The sequence below is a fragment of the Megachile rotundata genome, chromosome 9 (genome assembly GCF_050947335.1).
Source record: "Megachile rotundata isolate GNS110a chromosome 9, iyMegRotu1, whole genome shotgun sequence".
NCBI lineage: Eukaryota > Metazoa > Arthropoda > Insecta > Hymenoptera > Megachilidae > Megachile > Megachile rotundata.
This window is the reverse complement of record NC_134991.1, coordinates 10,013,486-10,026,126: the sequence shown is the minus strand read 5'-3', so window position 1 is coordinate 10,026,126 and position 12,641 is coordinate 10,013,486. Positions and strand designations below refer to the sequence as shown.

Here is a 12,641-nt window from a genome sequence, read left to right as displayed (position 1 = left end):
CGATTTATGTATTTGCGTTTAAATCTTCCATGAAAGTTTTATCGCCAGCGAATTTTTTAGCAAAGTGATTTCTAGCAATTTTCGTAAAACGTGAGGTCGTGTATCGTAATGGAACTCGTTTCCTTGCACGTTTAACGAGAAAATAATTTACAAACGTCTGTAAATTAGTTTCGTTAGACAGAGAGATAAGGATAATGTGAATTTGCATTTTTCTGGTAACTAGAAAATAATGTGCTTTTTAAACAGTAGATTTTACAGTATTGTGCAGAATACGCAATCTATTTTTCTTGCAGTATTTTTGCACCGTGGTAGATAATCGATTGCCCCATTTTGCAAATATTTCGTCGGGTTGTTCTATTTTCGCCTCTCTGCAGCCAAAGGTTCGATTGGGTCACGTACTTCATTTTTCAAATTTTCTAACATTTTATTGGCAACTAGATATGCGTGAAACGAATGATCAAAATATTCTCTTCACTGTTTTTTAATGAAGCAATAAGATTTAGAATGCAAGCAAATATAATTTACTTAATATGTCGTAAATACCTTTATATCGATTAATTTATAAGTTCGTAAGTTCGTAAGTTCGTAAGTTTGATGTTTTGAAAATGTTTAACTTTGAAATTATTTAATTTTGATAATTCTGTAGTTTCAAATTGTCGGATTCTGGGATTTCTAGATTTCTAGAGTTCTGCATGCGAAAACTGATTAGACTAAAAATTGAAAATTTGGTCATCATAAAGTCGGTAATCGGGAGATCGGTAATTAGGAAACCGGTAATCGAGTGATCGGTAATCAGGAAATCGGTAATTGGGAGATCGATACTTGGGAGATCGGCACTTGGGAAATCGGTATTTGGGAAATCGGTACTTGGGAGATAAGTACTTGGGAAATCGGTACTTGGGAAATCGGTACTTGGGAAATCGGTACTTGGGAAATCGGTATTTGGGAAATCGGTACTTGGGAGATCGGTACTTGGGAAATCGGTACTTGGGAGATCGGTACTCGGAAAATCGGTAATCGGGAAATCGGAAGATCGGTAACCGGAAAATGGGGAGATTGGTAATCAGGAAATCGGTAATCGGGAGATCAGTACACTCGTAAGATCGGTACACTCGGGAAATCGGTACTTGGGAGATCGGTAATCGGAAGATGGGAAGATGGGTAATCGTGATATCGATCATCGCGATATTAGTCATCGTGAAATCGGTAATCGTGAAATTGGTCATCATGAAATCTGTAATCGGGAGATCGGTAATCAGGGAACCCATAATTGGGAAATCAGTCATCGTGTAATTGGTAATTGGAAGATCTGTAATAGAGAGATCGATAATAGGAAGATCGGTAATCTAGAAATCAGAAATCGGGAAATTAGTATCCAAATAGTTGGAAATCGGGAATTCGTGAAATGGGAAATCCGTACTAAGGAAATTGACAGATCGATACTCAGGAAATCGGAAATCGAGAAACCGTTTATTATGAAATCCATAACCGGAAATTGGAAATTGATAAATTTGAATAATTAATAAACGACGAAATGAAAAATAAGAAAAGTTAGTAGCCAAAAATTTTGATACAGAAAACTTTGTACCTCTTGATATTAAACACATTTAATACTTGCGTTTCAAGATTCGTAAATTACTGAATCAGTATTAATATTACCGAAGAAACTATTCCTTTTGTCAGATAGAAATTGCAGGATCGTACGTAATGTTCTAACACTCAGCAACGCTGCAACAAGATAGAATTATCAAGTCAGGTAGAAGGAGGACGAAAGAGAACATGTTCCCAGCGTGTTACAAAGTTCGCTTAGAATCGAAGTGGCCGTTTGCCTTACGCGTTCTTTTTGGGAAGAAAAGTTCCACGAACAGGAGAGTACCTCGTTTCCATGCTTTTCCATTTCCACTCCGTTCTGCTGGCTGTTTCACGATTCCCGATTCAACGAGTCCCGCTGCTTGGCAAAGGTTTAGTGTTCCACGCCTCGCGGAAGTGCATTTACCTATTGTTCAGCCAGCTCGTCTTTCGTTGGGATTTGAAAGCGCGCCCAATTTTCGTATTTGTTCGCGCGTAAATTCACTGTGACGAATTCACCGCTGAAACATAATTGGATATAGCTGATATTTCAACACGATGCAGCTTCTTAATTATTGAATTCGCTAATATATTTGCGATTCCTGTTCGTTAATACTCAACTGTGTTTTAGAAATTTCAAATGAGACGACAAATCTGTACTATTAAGGTGACACATATGAAATTTCGGTTGCGTTAATGAATGATAGAATTGTTTTTTTAGGAGGACAAAAAAGAGGAAATATTAACTAAAATAATTTTACTCTGAATTAAGATAATTATAATTAAAAGTTAACTTTTGGTGATTTTCATGTGTGTGTTTCATTTTACAGTAAATTTAATTTAAAAATTTTTAAGCCATTCATGTACGTATTTCACCAAAGAAAAATGTTTTTAATAATCTTGATGTACGTATTTCATATTATATTACATTCTGAACAGTAACCTTCTCGAGTAAACTGTCAGGTGATATCGCGTATAACGTTGATTAATTACTTTGTGATAACATTTGTAATTAAAATGCAAACACATATTTTTTATTATTGGTAATCAATTTAATGGTAGTACATGAACACGTGAATTTAAATATGACATTCATATATTAAATTATTTCTGTCACCGGTTGACATGGTATCACTATTTAGTAAATTAGGGTTTACATATTGGCAGTTATCAATTTATTGATTGGAATTATTGATAGGTTTAAATATAGTTTCTATGATGTGTACTATTTTTAATTGTTTTCAGTAACAAATTTTAGTATTTCATATTTCATATTTTAATATTTAATATTTCATATTAAATTTTAATATTCATATACTGAGACATGTGTATAATTTGATTTATATGTACATAATCTGTACGATTATAATTTATTCGAATTATATGAACAAAATTCATAAGATAATACGAACCATATGTATAATTAATGTATAATATATATCATATGTTATACAAACTGTATGTTCTTTCTTTCACACATAATTTACATAATCATGTCAAAAACTAAGACGATAAAAGATATGTTTTCCATTCTCTATTAATTTTCCAATCGATCGATTACAGAGTCATAAAGTCATAAGGCACACTATAAATTTCACAAGTTCCCCGATTAAATTTCAAACTTTTCAAACATTCTACACAATCGAATAACAAACTACTCTAAGAATCGCTCTAAAACATCCCCATATTCTTTGCATATATCATATTTCTATTTTTCAATTTCACCAATCACGCATATCATATCTAAATGTCTAATTGCCACTTTCGAGCTCGCAATTTTTATCATAGGCGCATGTTTAGTCGACATAAAATACAATGAAACGAATTGTCACGCAGACCTTTCAAAGCAAGAGCAAATACGTTGAAACAGAACAGTTTGCAGTAAAATCAATGTATTCAGTTCCACTCATATCTGGCACCTGTTTTCATGCGTATTCGCGAGTAAAATGGAAACTGCACCGTGCTGATAAATCATGTGCTCGTTCTTATCATAACGGTAATCACGTACACATAGACGCATATTTGTGTCTCGCGAACGATACGTTTCGTTCAGCTGGCAATTCAGGTGTCTAATAATTTCGTATTCGTCGTGAAATTATTGAAACGGAAGCATTGAAATACGGTACGCGCGCGGCACAGATAGGAAATGATTAATTTTTCATCGAATTCTCGAGAAGCGAGGAAACACACAACTGAAAGTGTTAAATGCAACCCCCTTTGAAATTATCTATCAAACGGTGTATTTAATTCCGCGTAATTCACCGTAAAAAGCTTCACCACGAGCAGAACTTTTTTAATTGCACTTTATCTTTTAATATATTTCACTTGATTAACGCTCCCTCTGTTGGACGAATCGTATGAAAATGGAATTTAATGCACGCACTATGAATTTATTATCATCTTGAAAGCGTTGTATTGAATTATTTGTTATTTTTTTCTTTTTTTTAAGTCATATTTTTTGTAAGAATTTTGAGAATTTTTTAAATGCAATGTTTAGATAATGGAAGAGTTTTTGAAGTTGGGAAATGTGAGATTTTGAGAAATTTCAGAATTTAGAAATTTTTGTATTTAGGAATTTGGAAATTTGGTTAATTGGAAATTTTATTATTAATTTGTAGATATTGAAAATAAATAAAAAATTAAAAAAGTGTTGGAAATTGAATTAATAAAATTGACAAGTTGGGAGGTCTATAATTTAGAAATTTGCGAATTTGAAAATATATAAAATTTTCTAAAATGGGTGAACTTTTTACTAATAGAACATTTTTCCTCAAAAAATGTATGACATTCTCTAATAATTATTTCAGAAACGTTTCGGATAAAAGATCTTAAATTCATTTGCACTATTGAGATACCTTTTACATATATCATTTATAAGTATACATATATGCATATTATCAAATAGATATATCACATACTTTATTTACTCAAAAAAGAGACTCCAAATATCCCCAGAATTTTCGTACTTTATCAAGGAAAAATAACCTTCACCAATTTGCAAATTATTATTTTATACCTATAATCACTCATTTTTTGGCAATAAAGTTTCATAACAAAATTTCCAAAAAACTTCCTGTATGAAGACTATAATTAAAAATCAATAACCAAATGAGAATAAGCGGTAATCGTTATGAAACTACGTAACGACCTAAAATTGCAGTTTACAAGCGAACGATGCATTTCAGTTACCGCGTCTTTTACCGACATCGATACTATCGAGATAATTGCGTAAATTAACAGAATCGTTGATGGATAGTGTTTACAGCGCGGAACAACGCGTTTCGAAGTGTATGTTGACACGTTCGGACCACAGTATACTTAATGAACGCGAAATTATTCGAACGGAGCATCGCACGGCGATCGGTCATTGCATTTATTGGATACGATTGATGAAATTGGATTCGTAACACGTGGATAACTTAGCGAGTATGCTTTGCATCGTATATTACTGTCTGATTATCAATCATTAATTCGTAATTGTTGTTCTATGAGCAATTATGCATATGTTTATAATTGGGAGAATAATTTTGGTGATTAATGAAAACCGCAATCGTCGACGGGTATATTTTACTTGTCAATTAACTAATTTAATTCAAACACGTTACGGTGGTGTTATTATAAGGAATATATCAAGGTAGCTTAAATTTGACGTAAATTTTCCTTTGTTGAAGATAAACGCGATAATTAAGTTTCTGGCATATGCAGGCATGCAGTATTACGTTATTGTAGTAATTTGGCGATATAACCTGTGGTAATTTAACGAGAAGCTAATGTAAACTAAACTATAATCTGGCATAACTATTTTGTAATTTTCATTTGTGAAATTTTTTGTGTTCTTAAACTTTTGTTTTTTAAAGAATAATTGAAAATTTGTAAAATTCGGAAATAAAAGTAGAAAAATAGTATAACAGGAGAATGTCGAAAAATGATAAAATTTGTGAATTTTTAAAAACCTGGAAAATAACGAAACTTTGAAAAATTGGAGAAATTGAGAAAATTGGAAAAATTCAAATGTCTGTAAACTTTGGACATTTGTAAAATGCCGGAAATAGGAGAATTTGTAAATTTTGAAAAGTAAGAAAGATAATGGAAAATTTGTGAAAATTGAGAAAATAGGAAAATTTCGAAAATTTGAAGAGTTTGTAAAATGGCGAAAATATGGAAATTTCGGAAAATTAGGAAATTTGTAAATTTTGAAAAGTGGGGCAAATGTATAAAATTCCGTAAAATTTGGAATTTCGGTAAATTCGGGAAATTTAAAAATTCAGGAAAATTTAAGAATAAAGTATGTTTACAGTACTAAGTTTTGTAAATTTCCAACTTTCCAAATTTAAAAATTTCCACCATCCAAATTACTAAATTATCAAATTATCAAAATCCTAAATTATGAAAAACCTAACCAAATTATTACGAAATTAAATTTCTGCATTACTACAAACTCTCCTAATTCCCAAATTCCTCAATTTTTAAACTTAAATTAACGAAACCTGAAAAATCTAAAAATTCGATCATAACTTTTTCACGTACCTTTCCCAGAACTAATTAATGTTTCATTTTTTTATGTAGCTTTAAAGAACAAATAAAATCCGTGAAATCAGAACTGTTCATTCACGACATCTCGAGGAAAAAGGGGTGTGCACGGTCCTGTGAATTCTCTTGTTGAACCTCTTTTTGTTTTCTTAAGCTTGACTTCTGGGTTCAGGTTTCGTTCGCTCAAATTTATTAAATTTTATATTTCATTGTTTGCGATGTTTCTTGTTTCCGAGGATTCCTTTCCTTCTGTTTCAATTTTACCAGTTTTTCACCACCTTCTCGTCGACGTTCCCATTATTCCCGTCTCCTTTTTCATTGCTCCATCCTGCCTTTTTTTTATTTTCCTGCGGTGTCACCAGCTCGTAATTTTTCTGATGGAAACACGGAACGAACTGCATTTTGCTTTGTCTTTTCTTTTTAACAATCGCGTTTCTCCTACACATCGACTTCAAACAACGGGTTCTGCACCTAAGAAGGAAGGACGTTTTAAGTGGAATTCCCAGCTGCGTTTATTAAATTTTTTCTGCAGTATTTCTTGTGAAATTTCTTCAAAATGTAAGTAGACGCTCGAAGAATATCTCATATTTGTAATAGACTTTTATTGTGCACGATGATTGTCTGGTTATTAGTTTCTTCTGATTCTTCAGAAAATTTCAGACTTATCTATTTTATGTGATTAGATTTTGACATTGCTGCTTCAAAATATTTCGAAATTTGTGGGTTCAAATATTCGCAAATGGGTAGATTTAAATTTAGTTAATTTGTAAAATATAAGCTTAATTATTAAATAGCTAGATTCAAATTGATCTCATTTGTAAATTAATAGCTTCATTGTTACATTATTAGATTTGGGACAATTTAATTTTTAAATTGATAAATTAATTTTTAAATAACAATTCCATTTTTCATTTGCTACATTCCAATTAATCTTATTTGTAAATTAAAAGCTTATATTAATAGCTTAATTTTTAAATTGCTAGATTTGAGGTAACTTAACTATTAAGTTAATAGCTGATTTTTTAAATAGCAATTTAATTTGCCAAATTTCTAAATTAATAGCTTAATCATTGAATAGTTAAATTTGAGTTTTTTGAACTCCTAAATTAATTTTTAAATTGCTAGATTTAAGTTAACCTAATTTCTAAAGTAATATCTTAATTTGTAAATTGTAGATTAATTTCTGAACTACCATATTTGACTATATTTACGTTAAAAATTTCATTTCTTTTAAATTTTGGGTTTTTACGCAAACTTTTCTGTAACTTTTAAGTCTCTAAATGTTTAAGTTTGGAAATCTCACATATCCAACTTTGCAACGTGAAAACTTTGAAAATAAAAAGATCCAAAAATTTGAACAACCGAAAATTTGAAAATTCAAGAATACAAGAGTATTGAAAAATTAAACTGTGAAAATATGAAATTATGACAGCTAACACGTATCGAAATATAAAAATACGAAAATTAACATAAAGTTTTTATCAATAAATTAATGTTAAGATAAAGTTTTTATATCTACGTCAAAGTTTAATCTCATTTATCCATGCTTGTCCGTTATAGAATGACGAACATATTTCAAAATTAGCTTCAGTAATGAGCTTCAAATTAAATTCGAATTAGTCGTTAAGGAGAAACTTGTTTGTCCGAACATTTCCGTACAACTCGATACCCAATTTGTCCGATTTATCATGCCTCCCGAAACTCAATTTATTATAACATCCATAAACTTGCGCTGAAAATTAAAAGCATAACGTGGAGATTAAAATTGTCTACTACGTTATTCATTGGACATTGATTACAGCGTTTTTCCACTGTTATTGCATTTTCGTTTCATTTTTGATAGAAAACCACGGCCACCCCTAAATTGTTTTGGGACATTATATACACGTATACTATAGTATTCATTGTAAAGACTTTTGTGCAATATAACAATGTTAAATTATTACAATTGTTTAAAAACATCATAAATTTTATTGGAATATTGCATACAATTTTTTTGAAACATTATACAAAATTCTTTTCGATTCATCACATAAAATTTTGTTAAAACAGTATGAAATTTCTGTAAACCATAACAACATTAATTTTTGTTTTTTAAATGTAGCAACGTGAATTTCTTTAGGAATATACCACTTTGTAATGAAATTATTTTGAATTCATTTTAAGGAATTAAATAATAGATTAAACAGTTGAGGTACATTGCTTTAAAAACACGAATGTACGTTTAACCAACAGGAGGAAGAAAAGTTGGACGTTATAGTAGAAGTTGTGATACACCATTGCTATTTTGCCGGATTTTACGTTAGTTTTACTTCCAACTTCTCAGTTCTTTAAACTCTTAGCGGGAAACTTCTTTTCTATCTCCTTTTTTCTGATCGAAAGTATGAACGTGACTCACGCCTACGTGTGCCTCTAACTAGTATACTTTATAAATTATATAGAACAATTTATCACTGAATACTAGTTATACATCTTGGGAAGTTTGCACACAAACAGCGTGAAGAATACTTTTATCTCGAAGAAGCTATTTAATTTAATTATCTAATAGCTGAATTCTTAAATCACCAAATTTGAGTGAATTTCATTTTTAAATTAGTAGCTCAAGGTTTAAATAACAATTCAATTTTCAATTTGCTAAATCTAAATTAGTCTGACTTGTTAAGCAATAACTTAATTATTACCATAAATAGTTGTATTTGTGTTAATCTAACTTCTAAATTGATAGCTCAATTTTTAAGTTGCTAGATTTTACTCAATTTAATTCTTAAATTAATTGAACAATTTTTAAATAGCAATTTAATTTTCAGTCTGGTAGATTTAAATTAATCTAATTTTTACATTAATAGCTTAACTGTTAAATACCTGTATTCAAGTTAATCTGACTTCTAAATTGATAGTTCAACTTTTAAATTGCTAGATTTTATTCAATTTCATTTTTAAGTTAATAGCTCAATTTTTAAATAGCAATTTAATTTTCAATTTGATAGATTGAAATTCATCTAACTTGTATGTTAATAGCTTGTCTATTGAATATCTGAATATTTATTAATTTGAATAATTATTAAATAACTGGACATGCTTATCACATATAACATTATATTTACATGATGTTCACACATGAACGATACGTATAAATTACATAAAATATTAACACTAAATTGTGACATTATTATCCGGAAATTAGACGTGCATCATATAGTTTTATTTACATGGAAGATAAAAATATTTGTACCTCTGCAATATAGAAATAGAAAAAATAATATTTTCTACCATTTTACATATTCACACATGTGTAACCATATAAGCATTGTAGCTCACAGCTTAGAGTGTATCATGCAATAATAAAAGTCGATTACAGTTTATAATAAATGAATGTGATCGGTATAATAAATAATACAAAAATTACTAAAGTAGACAAAATTTATAATAAAGAGAAGTGTTTCCAGGTCACTTCCAATACTCACTTTATACCAATAATTAGATTCGTGTGCTAAATAATGAACCAGAAAATTGTAGAACACGTATTATCAATTTAAACAATTTGTACAAACGATGTTAGTTATTTAATGGTCAAAGCGATACGTACGTGACAAAGGTATTTGCTTTACTGTTACCACTGGGAATCCCATTTCGGTTTTCCCCTTTCATTGTTCCAGTCCTTCAGGATTTTAGCTACATTCGCAGAACATTTCCACACGTGTGCTATTGTAACGTACCTTAAACACGTGTATCAATCGCGGGAATTTCCCGTAGACGGTCAACTATCCTTGGATACAATTCTTCAGGGACTAATTTTGTCGTTTCGAACGTTTATCACAGTTGGCCATAAAACCGTGAACGGTAGACCGGCGAGCACGTTAGAATTGTCTGGGGAACATTGCGTCGCTAAATTTATTTTCAAAATATACAAGATTACAACATTTGGAAACTTGGGTATTTTCAAACTGTGTAATATCATTTTGGTAATTACAGTAATTCACGGTGTAATTTAACGTCAGAAGGAATTCTTTAACCCATTAACTGCGAGTGCGGTTTGTAAACCACATGCTAAAATTATAGCCTGAGGGTGTATAAACAACGAGCTTATTTTACTAATATCAAATAACGGCTGTGGTTTATATGCTATGAGAATAAAATAAATATAAAAGGACATTTTTTAAAATGGAATATATTAATTCAGTGTAAGATTAGATTAAAATTAGATTGAGATTAAATTAAATTAACTTTAAAGGCAGTTAAAGGGTTAAATATCGGAAGGGTTATAAATTTATAATTTCGCATGTTTTTAAGTTCGGTTATTCGGAAGTTCAGAAATTTGGAACTTGATTAATTTGACATTGGTGATTTTTCAAGTTTAGGAACTGATGGGGTGGAAATATTTAAATTTTAAAGACTGGTTATTTGATAGTTAAATTGTTATCAATTTTATAAACTTAGGGGTGTAGGAATTTAGAAATCTAGGGATCTAGGGATTTAGGAATCTAAGTAGCCAGGCATTTACGAACTTAGGAATTTCGGAATTTAAGTTCGAGGACTTTTGAATTTAGGAATTTAAGAATTTTTGAATTTTGGAATCTGGGAATCTGGGAATCTAGGAATCTAGGAATCTAGGAATCTAGGAATCTAGGAATTTAGGAATTCTGGAATTTTGGAATTCTGGGAATCTGGGAATCTAGGAATCTAGGAATCTAGGAATCTAGGAATCTAGGAATTTAGGAATTTTGAAATTTTGAAATTTTGGAATTCTGGAATTCTAGAATTTTAGAATTTCGGAATCTGGGAATCTAGGAATTTAGGAATTTTGAAATTTTGAAATTTTGGAATTCTGGAATTCTAGAATTTTAGAATTTCGGAATCTGGGAATCTAGGAATCTAGGAATTTAGGAATTTAGGAATTCTGAAATTCTGAAATTCTGGAATTCCGGAAATTTCGAAATCTGGAATTTTGAAATTCTGGAATCCTGGAATTTTGGAATTTTGGAATTCTGGAATTTTGGAACTCTAGAATTTTGGAATTCTGGAATGCAGAACTTCTGAAATTCAGAAATTTTAGAAATATAAAAATTCAAAAATTCACAAGTTAATATGAATCTTGAAATTTCCAATCTTATGCGTCACCAAATTGTTAAGTTCTGAATTTTTTAAATTTCCAACTTCGAAAGCCCACGACCCAACATATATAATTTCCCGAAAATCGAAAATGAACCGTGAAAGTCTCTTCTTGACCTAAGTGTCTCTCCTCATAATTAATAAGAGGAGACCCACATAGCCGAATGTACATAGTCTCCGACCAGCATGCAAGAAAATAATATGTACAAAAAAATCGTACTTTTCCGCGTTATGACGTCGGTGGAAATTAAATGTAGATCCACTTAACATATCTCTCGTTTTACTTCGCGTCTAAAAATGCTGCAGACTTCCATCGATCCCCTCGAAGGGCTATCGTGTCACAATTTAAAAGACAGTCGACCTGTAAAACCGTATCTTCGCGTACTCTTCACTCGAACGTTGTTCGCTCTCGAGTCTCTCTTAAATGAGAGGAAAAGGGTTGTTCAGAACACGAGCTAGCATTTTTTTTCTCTCCTGTTCGCGGAAAATCCACGCGGGATTCACGGTGGCGCGTTCAAGCAGCTGGTGGTTGAAAATGAAAAAGGAAAACGATCGAAAATTTGAGGAACGATCTCTTGTTATCTGCATTATGTGTAGCTGGAACTGAAATTAAGAAAATACGGTAAATTTTCTTTTGTATTTTTTATGGAGTTGTAGGTGAGGAGATTTCTGGTTGAAGTGACGTAATAAAGTTATATCAAGAACGCAAAAATATTTATTTCATAAAGCAATACAATGTAGGAACGATTCAATTATGTGAAAAACAGCAAACAAGCAACATACAAAAGAAACAAGTATTTGAAAAATTGTAAATTCTGAAAATTCGAAAAATTGAATAACTGAAAATTTGGCAGTATTGGAAATTTAAAGAATTAGAAAACTAAAAAGTTAAAAAATTACATCTGTGGTAATTCAGTTATTCTGGAAATGTGAAAAATTCAAGAGTTGATAATTTTTGAATTTTGTATATTCGAAATATTGAGAACTTGCAGAGTAAGCTAGAACACGTAGAAAATACAAAAATGTTGAGATACGGAAAACGAGAAATTCGAAATTTTTAGGAAATGAACTTAATTAAAATTAATTAAAATTAAGTTAATTTAATTTTTAGGAAATTAAATTTAATTCACAAACGAGGAAATTTAAACAATGATTTAAAAATGTATAATTATGAAATTTTGCAAAGTTCCGAAATTCTTCTCGTACGTGTACAATGTACATACCGAAAGAAGGCCTACATTGCAGCCGAGTATACAAGATAGGCTTGCTGGTCCACAAAGCATATTACATTTTCCCGCAGGAGAAGCTGCGTTACCGGCGTCGCTATCCTGGAACACGGTCGGAAGATATATTGTAATAGCCTCTTGGGAACGTCCTTAAAAGTCGTTGAATTTACATCTCCGCGTAGCAGGGTGCCAAGTACCACGGAATAA

General features: G+C 30.9%; 1 protein-coding gene and 1 long non-coding RNA gene across 5 annotated transcripts in view; one reads left to right on the top strand and one right to left on the bottom strand.

Moving 5' to 3' along the window:
- LOC100876556 (uncharacterized) overlaps nt 1-12,641 on the top strand; it is a 587,948-nt gene that overhangs the window by 197,564 nt on the left and 377,743 nt on the right. The gene's annotated exons all lie outside the window — the stretch shown is intronic.
- Nucleotides 11,194-12,641, bottom strand: part of LOC143265204 (uncharacterized) — a 263,855-nt gene continuing 262,407 nt past the window's right edge. The window contains exons 3-4 of the long non-coding RNA XR_013039438.1: nt 12,432-12,536; nt 11,194-11,811 (exon numbers count right to left, since the gene is read on the bottom strand). This is a non-coding gene — a long non-coding RNA (uncharacterized LOC143265204). The remainder of the gene's footprint in view (nt 11,812-12,431; nt 12,537-12,641) is intronic.